We start from the raw sequence: 11,714 nt of genomic DNA, 5'->3' as shown, positions 1-11,714 counted from the left end.
CGTGGAAATAAACTTCTGCTAAAACAGCAGATCTACAACCTTACAACGCAAGCTTTTCTGTTGATGGCTCTGTGGAAACCACGGCTTCGTGGGGCTAACAATCGACACAAATTGCAAATCTACAAGCTTGGCTATTTTCACGGAAGTGATTTAGCGTATATACGGTGTAGGTCAAAAGTAGGACGAGGCCTTATATTGAGTCCTTGAGAATCTGATCAACTAAGTATGGGGTTTAAGTGGTTAAATGCGAGCTTATTGTTTGGGGAGAAAAAAATAATCACTTTTTCAGAAGCCAATCCTCAATTTTTTAACCTATCGACAGCAGGGCTGTGGCCATTGATTGATGGTGGGTGGCATGCAGCCATGCACCCATGGGACTGCCTGCTAAGATGTTCCCCATCTGCATTGGGAGATTGGCTGCTCTCTGATTTGTGTTAGCGCCCCCCCACCACCATGGATGTAGAGTACATTTACTGTACTTAAGTAGACTTTTTTACTTACACTTTACATGATTATTTAAATTGTGTATATATAGGCCTACTTTGTACTTGTACTCCACTATCTCAGAGGAAAATATATTGTACTTTTTACGATACAGGTATACAACTTTAGTTACAAGTTACTTTGGATTTTGATCATTTATACAGAAACATGCACTAACCACTTAAACCCTACTTTATAATTTTCGAAGAAGATCGAGAAATATTGAAAAATGCAGCACTTTTATATACTTTCGCTCAAGTCAAATACGGAATGCAGGCCATTTACTTAATGTAACAGAGTCTTTCTGTATTGTGGTAATGATACTTTTACTCAAGTAACAAAAGAGAAATAGTATTTCTCTTCCACCACCGCCCAACCTACCCCCCCCCACCCCCCACCCCAGTCCCTCTGCCGATCGATAAGCAATAATGTCCAATGTGATGGGAAAAGCCCACCTCCCTGTGTGTGTGTGTGTGTGTGTGTGTGTGTGTGTGTGTGTGTCCAGCTTCCAAGTTCCAATCACAGAGGCACAGGGGCCAAACAGAAGGGGCCCACACTGACTTTGTATTAGGGAAATGTCATTAAAATCAGAAAGCCTTGTGGGGGCCACTGGGGCCCCTGGAAGACTTAACCCAGTTAAAACCGGGAAAGCAATTTTACTGTTATAGTATACTATAGGAGAAAACTTTCGCACACCTAGAAATTAGGCGTATGCACAGGTGCGTAGGCCGGTGGACATCAATGAAAGCAATAAGGTACACCCGCACACTGTGTATTTGCTCGGTACATGAGTGTTGTCTTATTTAATGAAGCAACGTTTGGGTCCCTCCGGACCTTCCTCAGGCTGTTATAGTATACACATACAGTATACATATTACAGGGTTGTTGTTGGTGTATACTATCATCGCTCACACAGACACCTTCCAGTTCAAATCTGCTGCTGAGCTAATCAAATTAAACTACATGGGAAAATGAACTGGAACAGGAAATAGGTATACTTTCTGAAAACCATGGACTATAGTTATTCACAGACAGAGCTATACTAGGACAACTTCAGCCATTTTCAACTTATCTTTGTATAATGCTCATGATAATATTGTACCATTTCTGTCTACTCTCAGAGGAGGCCCAGGAAGCCGCCTATACCGGGCAGTGACATCATCAACATTAGGCTAATTGAAACAGCAGGCTTTCTATTTCTGGAAAGTTAGCATGCTATAAGGGAAGCCATATTGTTCTGGCATGAATAAAAATAAAAATCTAACAATTTGTTTGGGGGGGGGAAAAAAGAAGAAAAAACAGAGAAGAAAAACTTCCAAATGATGCCACTGGTAGGCGGGTTTCTGAACTGTCCACAGCTGCAGCTAATCAAATTAATAATGGGTGTGTTCGATTTAGATTCTGTTCAGAGCCATGCACATGCAAGCATACAGTAGTCAGTATATTGTCAATGCACACATTGACACCATCTTCATATAACTGGTCCTCACTCATGATGCTCATTTGGAGATGGCAGCATTTCTGTCTACAAAATGTCTGCGTCTCTCCCTGGAAAGTTTGCGTTTGACTGAGTGAACCAACTGTACCTGTAAGTGAACTAAACCCTATAGCCTATACTGAGATCAGAAGAAACTAGAAAAAGTGCCCTTCCGGGCACAGGTCTCCACCAGGTTATCCACAGATCCGTGCAGTTAGAGGTAAAAACACTTTTCGGCCAGTTATAGCGCCACCTTGAGGCTGAGTTGAAATTGTTCATGTGGCATTTCGTCCTCGGCCTAGTGGGAATGTGGGTGCACAATTTCAGGGAAATCACGCGATGTGTTCATGATTTGCAGCATTTTGTTTGAAACTGAGCACTCCTGTGAACTTTGGAAGCCAATCTTAACCAATCAGGATGGAGTCTGATAAATCTGAAAGACCCGTTTCGTTGAATGGCTCTAGAGAGACTGTGTACCAATTTGCGTGATGTTTGGACAAAATCTGTAGGTGTACTGTGCAAAAACTTGTTTTGCACAAAGCGGCCTCCTGGTGGCGCTATAACAGGCCGTTCTGGAAAGTTTGGGGCAGAGGTTCATGGTTGGCATCCAGGGAGTGTGTGTGCAAAATATGGCATCGACCGGGTTAACGGTGGCCGAGATTAGCTGTTCACGGACACACGGACGGACGGACGGACGGACGGACGGACACGCGGACGGACGGAGTGCAAAACATACTCTCCCCACATGCCTTCGGCCTGGTGGAGACAATTAAACATCATGAGTCATGACTCGTTTCAGGCAGAAACCTCATATCTCTATGTTTCAGCTTTCTGAGGGAGTTGGGGGTTTAATGTCCTATTTCGTTCTACAACAGTGTTGCTCAAGAGCAGCAAAGAACAACAGATCTGCTATATGTCCTTTGTGGTCAGGTCAGTGTTGTGGACAAACAGCAGCAAACCCCATTAGGTCAGACGGATTTGGATTGGAACCGTCAGACTGTGACATGGGCTGTCACAAAGTCCCCTCGTCATTAGCATATTAAAGCCACCTCTGTCTCCGCGAATAGAGAATAGAGATGTTAGCCATGAGCTCTAGTCCCGCCAGTGTGTGTGTGTGTGTGTGTGTGTGTGTGTGTGTGTGTGTGTGTGTGTATGTGCGTGCGCATGTGTCCAGGGTAATCCCCCCCTACAGCTGCCCGTGACCGTGTCCACTCCACACACCCACCCACACACACACACACGTACGTCTTTAATAAGGTCTCAATCCGGGGGTGTCGGCCAGTGTTATGGAGATGAGGGGGTGCAGGGGTCAGGTCAGGGAAGGGGTCGGGTTGGGTTGGGTTGGGGGGGGGGGGTCACCCTATTGTCTCTCTGACTTTTTTCTGGTCCCTTCTGCTCAGACCCCAAAGGTTACCCCCCCACCCACCGATCCCCACCACACCTCCTTAATAGTCACAGCCAAAAAACCCCGGAAGGTCATAGGTCACTGGTCCTAACCCCCCCCCCCCCCCCCCCCCCCGGCTGGGTGATGGTGGGAACACAAATAAACAAAAGGCTGCTGCTCTGCTATACCGGTGAATCTCTTATTGATATTATTTATTCATTTTTATAAATAAATGGACCGCTTGCATGGTTTGATCATGCATTATTAGACCACAGGACAGGACCCCCATTTGATACCATTTTATTCATCAATGGGACCCCCAATATATACACTGTAAAATGCATTGTGTTTATTTATTTATGTCTGACTGTGTGCAAATGGCACCAATTCCATTTGTGCACTGAGTTACAGACCTCTAAGGGACCATTTGGTTCCATTTGTGCACAGCAGAGTTACAGACCTGCAGTGTAAAGGTTTATCCATTTGATTACAGGTACACTGTCAGAGTTACAGACCCATATGGGTCCATTTGGTTCCATTTGTGCACTGTCAGAGTTAAGGACCCATAATGGTTCATCATTGGTCCCCTTGGAGGTCCCCAGACCCCATGTTGGGAAACAGTGATCTATACCCCCTATAAATAACACACAAAGGAAACCACACAAGCCTAAATAATAAAACAAATGCAACATTCTGAACAGAACAATCTTAGTCCTTTTTAAAAGCCTGCATGCATGGTCACATTTCCTAAAATCAATCAATATAAAGATTGAAGTCCTGTGCCATGTCCAAATTGTCACATGCATGCAATACTTGACCTTGAAACTTTTCAAACTTGATCTTTTCCTAAATCATGTCGATTGTCATGAGAAAATATGTTGCTTTTGTGAGTGGTTTAGTTGTAGGACTCTGAACTGACATATAGAGCCTGCCTGCACAAATCTGAAATGATTCAAAATGAGATAAAACAGCAGGCCTATATGTATATACTTTAGTTGAATGTGTCTCCTCAAATGAATCCACTGTTCAAGTATAGCCTGTCCTTTAGAATGAAAACCGCTCTGAGGCTACCTGTCCTTATAGCCCTATAGCTGTGCAGACTGAGAAAGCATCACAGAACAGAAGCAGGTGGATTTGCATGCATAAGGATCACTTATGCAAGGGGCCAAGGGCAGCTGATATAACAACACAAAGCAACTGCAGCTTTTAAAAATTGAACAATTGTATCATGACTGCCTGGCTTTATGAATATCCTAATAGAATATCTTTCCAAAAACTGTTCCAATTACTGGACTTTACTCTTATGGGGGTCTCTATATGGCTCAAAATCATTTCAGATGGGGGTCCTCACCCAGACAAATACATCCTTGATCCTTAATTGACATTCTTGAAAACCAATGGTCTGTAATCTACAACTCAATCGAAACACGTGACTTTAAATAACACATTTCCACAATATATAATAAATAAATAATGCCCCAAATCCTCCTTTAATACCATCAGATAAAGGAACGCACGGCACACAATGATCTCTTTCGGTAATTAGCTCAATCACAGCTCATTACATTGTCAGATATGCATTTAAGTGCCAATTCACAATTTACAGCCTATAATATGCCAAAGAAAGGTTTCCTTTACAACCCAATAAATAGCAACAGGGACAGTCGAACGCAGGTGCGATCCGTGTCATCACATATAGGCTAACATCAGCAGCGACACTTGTCTCTGGCTTGAAGCCAAGAAAAGAACTTTAAACGTATACTCACTCAAACAGACACACGTCGCCAAACAAGCGAGTAAAAACCTCGGTATCATTTTTTGTTTTTTTTTGGATCTGGCTTTCTTTGGTGTCAAGCGTCGTCTTGTCTCCCCCTCGAACCTCCCAAGATCAAAAAGCTTTGAAAAAAGTATTCCAGCGAAATATTGTGTTTGTCTTTGGTAATAAAAAGCTGTAATGAGAGATTCTAGTTAATCAAATCATGATGTCTATTGTTTTGTTTTTTGGTTTTGTTTTTTAATCCCGGCTGGCTGGTCCCCTAGTGTGCTGGTCATCACGTCCAAAGCTACTTTGACCATACTATCTGTACGCGCACCTCACGGTCAACCAGGCTCATTAGCTATGCAGCGTTATTGCGGGGTGGGAGTGTCGCGGCTCATTAGTTATGCAGCGTTGTCGCGGGAGCGTGAATGGACACGATATACACTGCTTCCTGGTAGGTTGGGCCCCGTTCAACCAATCACAGAGTCCGAGCTGTGACTGTGAGAGAGGGGGGTCCGCCGGTGGTAGGGTCATTCATTTGAACGGAGTGGTCTCTAGGGACAGCCGTGTGGTCAAACATGGACACGCGCGCGCACACTTACACCCTGGCCTGACTCTCTCTCTCTCTCTCTCTCTCTCTCTCTCTCATTGATTGATTGAGGTAACAGTTTGCAGAATTACAGTACATTTCAAGAATAACTCAATACAAAAACTGTTAACAATGAGTGGACGACCGCCGGCCCAATTAACTACACTTGTTTACAAGAGGGTCCACCTTGTTCAATTCATCATAACATAGAGACGTATACAAACATACACTTCTATAGCCAAAGAACAGGAAATCATCATAAAGGAGGTAAAAGGGGGAAATAATTAAAACATATACAGTGATGGGAAAAAGGGGTGGATGGGGGATTCAGTTATGGGGGCAAGCTTTGAATTGCAGCCGTCAGATAGGGCTCTCTCTGATCTCTCTCTCTCTCTCTCTCTCTCTTGCGCACGCGCGCACACACACACACACACACACACACACACACACACACACACACACACACACACACACACACACACACAGAGTGTTACATGTGATGTTTTCATGAGGCTGCTCCTGATCCACCATATGACAGTTTAAATATAGTCTATGGTGGTATATGGTGGTCTATGCCCTACCACTGGGTGGGATATGATTTATGATATGATATGACATGGATATGGTATGATATATAGGCTATGATATGAATATGTGATATATGATATGGATATGATATGATATATGATATCACCTAATTTTTCAGTTTTTGTATTTTTTATTTCATAAATAAATGCTATTTACGTTTGTGTGTAGGTTAAAAAAAAATCAAAATTGAACCAATGAAAAGTAGGCTATTTAAAAGCACTTCGGACAAAACATCTTAACTCAAACTGTCTGCTAAAGCAGCTAACTCCATGCACCACCTCTCCCCCTCTCAAACTGTCTGCTAAAGCAGCTAACTCCATGCACCACCTCTCCCCCTCTCAAACTGTCTGCTAAAGCAGCTAACTCCATGCACCACCTCTCCCCCTCTCAAACTGTCTGCTAAAGCAGCTAACTCCATGCACCACCTCTCCCCCTCTCATGCAAGATAAGTCACAATACCAAGTTTGATGAGGCAGTATTGCATTGTTAAAAAATATATATATCCTGAAAGATGAAAATGTTGGAGTTCTCCATGACAGCAGCTATACAAGCTGGAACATCTTGAAAGTGTGTGCATGCATATAAAGTGAGTAGTGGCAAAGTAACTTCGGGGTACGTTATTGATTACTTGGATTCAGACATCAGGGAAAGGGGTAAGTTTGATGAGGTCAACATATGGAATGTCAGAACAGGTCAGCTCCATATATAGAGATCTAAGGGTGGCAGCGAGGCAGCTAGGGTTTGATGAGGTCAGATGAACATAATTAATTCTGTATTGGCCATATATGGAGCGCTTCACGAGGCGTGACGTTCTGACTGACAGGTTTGGCGTGATGGACTGATTGACAGGTTTCGCAGGTTTATCCCATTCTGACACACTGGTCTGATTGACCCATTCTGACCTGAGATCAGATTCTAAAAAATGTCAGTCGTTCTTCGATTTTTCAAAAATAGCAGACCTACAAGCTCGTATCGCGCCACTCGGTGGCGCGATATGAGCTTGTAGATCTGCTATTTAGATCTGCTATTTAGATCTGCTATATTAACATGATGCTGACACCAAAATGGGTGCCCGGTCAGAATGGGTTATATCATCATTATTATCACAAGCCCAGTTAGAGCCCAGGTAGGGCCGGGCCTACATTTTTGGGCAGCCTGTGCTAATAACTTTGGGGCGTGCCTGTATCAGTCAAAAGGGAGACATCGAAGACGAAGGACGTGTGGGGGAGGATGTGTGGGGATGGATCAATATTCGGAATGTCAGCTCCATATATGGAGATCTAAGGGTTTGAGGTTTGAGGTCCGATGTAGAGTTTCTGGCCGGCTCCACATATGGAGATCTAGGTGATGATGATCCAGTCTTCTCCATGTATGGATATCCAGAGTTTGATGAGGTCAATGTCGCGATCTTCATATAGGTGTGACAGACCGACGGCCATATATGGCGGCGTGACGGACGGACTGACAGGTTTTGCAGGATTTCAGAGTAATCTGCGACCTATGGTCGCAATGACTGCCCCACTGTTCTGAGCAGCCAATCAAATGCACTGCAGGAAGCTGGTGAGCCAATCAGATGCATGTTAGAGCTGATATGAATTCAGAATGGCAATGCCTTTGCCATACCTGCAGTCAAATTAAAGTGCACACAAGCACAAAATAAATACTCAACCTCTGAACAGGACAAGGATGGAATACTTTGTACTTTTCCTCCTAATTAACACATGTGAGTATATAGCACATTTACAGTATTAACAGATTTAATACCGTATAGCGTATATATATAAAAGTAGAAAATTATAATAAGGATTATCATAATTAATGTTGAAGCTCATACATACTGTTTGGAAATGTAATGATTACATCTGATGATCTTCATCAGATCAAATGCTATGTTTATAATCAAACTGTGTTTAGGTTAAACATGCATAGGCTACATGTTTTTAAATAAATTCCATTGTATTATTTATATTCTTTATGTTCCAGGTGTGGCCCAACTGAACATCTCTCAGCCGATTCCATTTCAAGCAGTGCAGCTGGGTGACGATGTTACACTTGAGTGTTACACATCCTACAGTGTACAAAGGGTTGTATGGTACAAATTGACAGCAGTGAAGGGTTTCCACTGTGTGATAAGAAACCTTTATGGAGACATGTACTATTGTGACAGATACAATGACAGTCATGTTTCTCTAGAGAAAGACACAGTTAGACACCACCTTAACATAAGAAATGCAAGATCAGAGGACACTGGAACATACTTTTGTGGAGTAAGTCATTCAGACATTACTGAATTTGGACCAGGAACCTTCCTAATGATACACGGTATGTATTTCACCTATATGTTGAATTTCCAGGGCTAATAGGTACCAGTAAATTCATTGCCGTTAATTCATCAGATTAGAGCAGTCGGTAATCATGATGTATAATATGATATATAACTTTCAAAGGTGTGGAGCTGGGCAACAAGAATTCTGTCGTCCAACTGCGGGTGTCTGAGTCAGCGCAGCCTGGAGACTCTGTGGCTCTGACCTGTACCGTCTACACCCAGACCTGTGGTGGACAACACCGCGTCTACTGGTTCAGATTCAGAAGCTCTGGAGAGTCTCAGCCTGGTCTTATTTACACACAGGGGAGTATGCCTGAAGCCTGCCAGAAAGCTCCTAGAACTGGACAGTATAGTTGCGCCTACAAACTCACTGTGAGGAACGTGACTGTTGCCGATGCTGGACATTATGTGTGTGGTTTGACCCTCTGTGGGGAGGTGTTCTTTGGAAATGGAAGCAGGCTGGATGTTGGGGACTATCGTAACCAGGTGGAGACCCTGGTGCTTCTCTCCATCAGCAGAACAGGAGTTCTGCTCGTATGTCTCCTCATTTTAACCGTCGTGTATGTGACCAGAAAATTGGCATAACTTAACCATGATCCACAGCAGTGGTTTCTCAAACTTGTTTGTGCCCAAGGCACGCCAATGGGCAAGTCGAAATGTCAACACGCACCATGCAGTATTCACGCCGAAAATAGCCGATCTACAACACGTTTTACATAGTGATGTGTTCGGCTGGTAGATTACAAAATAATAAATAATAAAACATTTAAAATGTTCGCCTATAATGGTAGGATACCCAAAATAGTGACATCAGGTTCAAAGTGCATGGTTCAAATACATTATTTTAGGTTATATATAATTTGCTTCTGCACTGGTAAAATGAGTGTGCACAAAATGAATGACTGATACAGTAAATAAAATAATCATTTGTGTAGGCCTATAGTTATAGGCCTACACAATACAGTACTGCAATAATAATGTGTGGTTGTAACAAAACTCCCTCCTGGGGGTCCCGACCAGGACTACATGACCAGAAAATACAGCCACACTTAACATCATAAAGACTTACCGGTAATTTCCACTGTTTCATCATGCTTTATAATGCCAGTATTATAACAATAGCATAAACAAAGATTACTGTTGTACTCTATATTATCTTTCTTTGCCATCTTTATTATTATGATGATATTTCTTATATTATTGTCAAGTTGCAATTAAATGACACATTACATGAGGTTAAATTCATTGTTCAAAATGTACTTATGTTTCTTTAGTTTGAAGTACACTGTGTGCAGCATTGCATGAGAAGGGAAACGTGAGGTGTGATAGCAGACCACATTTCCTGTGTAACAACTAACAAGCCTATTCTCGGTATTAAGGCAGTGTGGTAAACTTATAAAGTATCACAAAGGAAATGAGGCCCTGAGCTCAAAAACATATTTACCCAAATGTTCATGTGTATGCATTTTAATGAATAAAAAAGTGTCCGCTTCATCTGTGAGGGTCATTCCGGCTAGTTCTTCTCACACTCACACTCACACTCACACACATTGATTGATTGATTGATTGATTGAAATATTTATTAACAGTTTGTAGAATTGACAGTACATTTTAAGCACAAACTCAATACAAAGACTGTTAACTGTGAGTGGACGACCCAATTAAGCATTACACTTGTTTACAACAGGGTCCACATTGTTCAATTCATCAAAACATTTAGAGACATACAAATAGACACTTCTATGTAGTTAAAGAACAGAACATGAATTAATCACACACACACACACACACACACACACACACACACACACACACACACACACACACACACACACACACACACACACACACACACACGTACAAAATAATAAAATGAATAAATCATTTCACGTGTTCACATAGGCCTACAAAAGATGTGTTCTGTGTGTAAAAGAAAAAGAGAATATCATTGTTATTGCACAAGTCTAATAGTCTATAGATACTTTCTTCCGATCTGCACCTTTCAAGCTCAACTGATGCGGCTCAGCTGAAAGTTTCAGCTCGCCTCTCACTCCTGTGTTTAGTTTCCTTTGGTGCACAGACTAACATGCAGTGAGGACAGGAAGACCGCAGCCACAAACTCAGAGACTCAGCCAGCTTCAATCATCACCCACATAATAAAACCTTTCCATCAACAGGGAGGGACACATCCCTCAAGATTTCAAACTTGCCAGTTGCCAAAGTAAACCCCTGCACAAGGAAGGGAGCAAATTAGACCCCGGCAACCTCCGCCCTATTTCTATTCTTAGCTCCATCTCGATAGTATGATGGAAAAGATAGTCTATGAACAGGTTGAAAAGTATCTTGCCACTAAAAAACTAATGTCGAATTCCAATCTGGCTTCCGAACATCCTCCTCATCATCATCATTATTCGACCGTGGTCGAGATCGTGGATTTCACAATATCACGCCAGACTTCCCGGTCCATTCAACCGTTTCTCTAGTTTCTTTGAAAGTGTCCATGTCTCGGAGCCATAGGGCTGTATTTTGCGTGTCTTAAGTAACAGGTCTTATTCCCTAACTTGAGTAAACTAAAGACCTGGAGGCGTGATCAATGCTCTTTGGCCACTCAGAATAGCCAAATGGCATTGATCACGCCTCCAGGTCTTTAGTTTACTCAAGTTAGGGAATAAGACCTGGTACTTAAGACACGCAAAATACAGCCCATAGAGTAGAATCGGCTCAACGGTCGTCCTAAATATTTTTACTATTAACATCTTACTAAGCTGGGATGACCAGATCTTATGCATGTCATTGCAGGCTGACCAGGCAATACCCTTCCTAGTTTGAAAGTCCTTTGGGAAGAAGATATATATGAACCCAAATACTTGTAGTCATCAACCTGTTTCAGAGGAGTGTTAAGTGTTTTTATAATGTGGTTATTGTTGGATTTGCATATATTTACGTATTCAGTTTTTGTCTCGTTGAGATAAAGACCAACACAGTTGGAGGCCTGCTCAAGAGACTGAAGGAGAGCCTGAGTGTATTCCAATGATTGACTGATAAGCGCGATGTCATCAGCGAAGTCAGTGTCGGTTAGGTATTTAGGGCCGATTCATACTCCTATTT

The sequence above is a fragment of the Protomyctophum parallelum genome (genome assembly GCF_964188405.1).
Source record: "Protomyctophum parallelum genome assembly, chromosome: 1".
NCBI lineage: Eukaryota > Metazoa > Chordata > Actinopteri > Myctophiformes > Myctophidae > Protomyctophum > Protomyctophum parallelum.
The sequence above is the reverse complement of the archived record's forward strand: the minus strand, read 5'-3'. Positions refer to the sequence as shown.